This window comes from Vespula pensylvanica, chromosome 7 (assembly GCF_014466175.1).
Source record: "Vespula pensylvanica isolate Volc-1 chromosome 7, ASM1446617v1, whole genome shotgun sequence".
Classification (NCBI taxonomy): domain Eukaryota; kingdom Metazoa; phylum Arthropoda; class Insecta; order Hymenoptera; family Vespidae; genus Vespula; species Vespula pensylvanica.
Genome location: NC_057691.1, coordinates 5,847,565 through 5,851,921, shown reverse-complemented (window position 1 = coordinate 5,851,921; position 4,357 = coordinate 5,847,565). Strand labels below are relative to the sequence as shown.

Genomic DNA, 4,357 nt, shown 5'->3' with positions numbered 1-4,357 from the left:
CACACACATACACAGATTTGATCTTTCTGCATACAAGGATCGTAGCTCGGTGAAAGTACAGATAACATCATCGAACAAATTCTACAGTAGATATAGAATCTTTCACCATGCGAGAGGCTCGATCTATTCCATGTTTACTGTTCGACATAAATAAATAAATAAATAAATAAATAAAAAACATTCCTAAAGCAAAAGAAAAACAAAAAAATGACGAGAAAAGATAATAGGGATGACGATAATAGGGATAGAAGGTATGAAATAAGTGAGTCATTGATACGAATGATCTTTCGAGTAATTTCATTAAATAATTATGAATTATAATAAAGATTAATATATTTGTATAACCAACGAGATCCGTTTATCTATCTATTTATTTATTTACTTATTTATTCATTTAAGTCATTAAATAAGACTTTTCCATTCGACATATTTTTATTATCTTCCAAACGATTAATCATAAAATAAAAATAAAAGAAAAAAAAAAAAGAAAGAAAGATACATAAATTAATTATGTAATATCCTAACTTTATTTCACTTCTGGAGTAGATTTAGGAGACGTTCGACGTCCTCATTTTCGTGATCATCAAACGACCTTGGTATCGGTTATCCGGCTGGCTTTTGGTACCTATCTTTCTCTCTCTCTCTCTCTCTCTCTCTCTCTCTCTCTCTCTCTCTCTCTCTTTTTTTCGTCACGGATTAGTCGACGTTTCGTTAAGACAATGGAAAAGTCTCCCTTCCGTCTCATTTTCCTCTAGCTCGTGTTCTCTACTGGTCCTCCTGGAGGCTGTGGAAGGACGGTATTTCATTCGACTCCGCGGTCCAGAGTTTTTGTCTCGCACTGGCCTCTCTGCTTTTGTTGGCCACCCGCCTTACAATTCCTCGATGAAAGGAAGGAAAGGGCGAAGGAAAGGGCTAACGAAAGGGCGAGACGACGAGAGCGAGAGTTTTGCTGCCGCTGCTGATTCGCGCCATTCTATTTTCTTTCTCTCTTTTTTTCTCTTTTTCTCTCTCTCTCTCTCTCTCTCTCTCTCTCTCTTTTCCTTTCTCTTTTTTACTCTTCTTCTTTAGGTTCTCCTTTTATTATTTCTTTTTTCATTCGTTCGGTCTTTCTCGTCACTTGGCCCGTCTATCCTCTCCAAGTTAGGTATTCATTCGTTGGCAAGAGCCTGACTTTAAAGATAATACGCGTCCGGTTAGAACGTACTAACACTATGTAATATAGTATCCAATCTACATGTGTATCTGTGTATACATACATATATATATATGTGTGTGTGTGTGTGTGTGTATAGACGTACAAGACTATCTACGAATATCTATGTATGTTTTTACGTAGCTATGTATACATGTATTTATATAGGTATGTATGTATATATATATATATATATATATATATATATATATGTATATATGTAGGTATGTACGCAGCACGGAGAAAGTTCCTTTTTACTTCACGAACAACGCAATCGGTTCGCATCGGTCCGATTTATAGACCTCACCATTCTCCATTCAATCGAAACTCGCGATTTTGCACGAGTTAAGGAAAGACGATCATTGTGTTAGGTCGACAATGAGATAGCTATCAGCATCGTTCTCGTTTTCTCTTTTTTCCATCTTTTTTTTTTCTTTTACTTTTTTTTTCTTTTTCTTTTTTTTTTTGTCATTAATGTCGTTATGCGATTCGATGGCTCGTTCAGTTCTTAATGAAGAATATATAATACTTACTTTGTGATAATATAATATAACATAATATAATATATATATATTATTTCTTTTTTCAACGATACGATATTCGTTACGAGTTTTATTATTATTATTTTTTTCTTTTGATAATAATTTTTTCTTTTTCTGATAACAAGTTTTCTTTCTTTAACGATACGATATTCATTACGACTTTCATTTCATTTTATTTTATTTTATTTTATTTTATTTTATTTTTTTTTTTGCTAATAAGTTTTCTTAACTTGTAATAATTGGATCGCGTGTTATATTAATCCATTAGGTTTATTCAATTTGTATGCATACATTTTTTATTCGATCGTAAGAGACTTCGAAAGGCTTGTAATTCGTATAATAGTTAATCTAATTTCTTTTCACGTATATCGAAGAAATTTTGCTTTTCTTTTTCCTTTTTCTTTCTTTCTTTCTTTTTTTTTTCCCCTTATTTTTAGTAATAATAGAACAATTCCTCGCATTTAATCGCGTTAATCGATAATTAAAAGTAGCAATTTCCGAGGACGTTTATTATCGGCTATTATAACAGACAAACGTAGAAATATACTCAAGCGTGATTAAATGAGAAACGAGTTAAGTCTTTTCTCAATTCGTCTTATACATTTTGTTCGTTCGATCCAACAATTTCTATTAATGATTTAACAATTGATCTAATTTTTTTTCTTCTTGTTCTTTTTTTTTTACAATTTCTAAGAAAAAGAAACTTGTTATCTTCTTTCTTCTTTCCTTTAATAACAATAAAACGATTCCTTCGTATTTGCGTTAATTCATAATTAAAAGTAGCAATTTGCGAGGACGTTTATTATCGGCTATTAGAAAAACATACATATACTCACGCTAATTTGCTTTGTCGAGTTACGTCCTTCCCTCTTTTACGCGTCGAACCATAAACGATGCTCTCTCTCTCTTTCTCTCTCTTTCTCTCTTTCTCTTTCTCTTCTTTCTTTCTCTCTTTCAAGACACGAGGGCTGGAATATGATTAGTATATCGTTATAGAGGCATCGCCTTGGATACTCGAATTAAGTTTATTGAGCAATTTTCATGGCATTACGTCTCCTCCTTGGCGAGACCCTCGTGAAAGACGTGGGTATCGAGAGGGGTGGAGAGAAGGAGAACGAGGAGCGAACGATACGACCGACCGTTTGCCCGTTCGCCTTTTGAGACAGAACGAGGAACGAGGGAGGCAAAAAAAAATGGATCGATCCCTCCTTGTCCTTTTCCTATCCTCGTAAATTCAAAATTCGATTATTTTAAAGGATGGACGATCTGTTCTTCATCGGGTTTTCTTTAAAAAAAAAAAAGAAACTTAATCAAGAAAGGGAGAGAGAAAGAGAGAGATAAATAAAATTTATGAAAATTCCAATATGGAAAAAATAATCAAACAAATTTTTATATGTATGTATGTATGTATGTATGTATGTATGTATGTATGTATGTATGTATAATGACAATAAGTAAAAACTAGATACGTATTTAATTAAGAAAAATAACAAGATACAGATCGTAATAGTACGATTAGTAAAACAAGTATTATACGATAAAGAACAATAGTAAATGAAGCAAATAAAGGCAAAGTACGTATTTAATTAAGAAAAATACATAGGAAGATAATAAGAGAATAAAAGAACAAGTAGTAGATGCGTAGTAAATAACAATAATAAAATTAGATACAAAGCGATAAAAAATTGATAATAGATACCTATATAGGTAGGAACGAAGAATGACAGAAATGTATAAATTGATATCAGAAAAAAAAGAGAAGGAAAAAAAACCATACCTACATATATACATACACACACACACACACACATATATATATATACACATATTTCTTTTTTACGTCCTTGCAAGACACTTTTTATCTTCGTCTCATCGAGCAAAGAAAAAAAAAAAAAAAAAAAAAAAAAGAACAAGTGCAAGAAAAAAAGAAAATTAAAAAAGAAAAGAAGAAAAAAGGAAAATAAAAAAGAAAGCAAACACAAGTCGATCGTTTCGTTTCTCCATCGAAGGGTGAGGGTATTTTGAAGAGGGCGCGGGATATGCCAGAGTGTAATTTCGTGGCACAACGCTATTTTTTCTCGCGTACCTCTCGCTAATTAGCTCCTGAGAGTAACGAAGAGAGAAAGAGAGAAAGAGAAAAAGAGAGAAAGAGAAAGAAAAGGCAAGCCGCTTCTTAATCCTCCATCGATTGGCAAAACTTGCTCCTGCAAAAAACTTCTCGCCACGCCCTCCCGAGAAAATTCTCTGCTCTCTTTCTTCCTTCCTACCCTCCCACTCTTTCCTCCCACCTTTCCCTTTTCCTCTCTTCTTCCTATGCTGTTCAGAAATCCGTGAAATCGTGAAAAATGCTTTAAATTCACAGTGATTTGATTGATCGTGTTAATAAGAAAGTTTTCTTCCTCTCTCTCTCTCTCTCTCTCTCTCTCTTTTTCTTTTTTTTTTGCTTTCTCTCTCTCTCTCTCTCTCTCTTTCTGTATCTTTCTCTCTCTCTCTCGTTTTCTCAGCCGTCATCCAGGACGCTTATCTCAGGAGTCGTTGAAAAAGTGCAGGGTCCTCCTCTTCAGGTTGATGCTCGCGTTATTGATTAGCCATGATTGATGAACCCTCCCGGTTAAGAAGTATC

General features: G+C 33.6%; 1 protein-coding gene across 7 annotated transcripts in view; it reads left to right on the top strand.

Annotated features, from left to right (window-relative positions):
- Nucleotides 1-4,357, top strand: part of LOC122630620 (forkhead box protein P1-like) — a 319,327-nt gene that overhangs the window by 78,995 nt on the left and 235,975 nt on the right. The window lies entirely within an intron of this gene.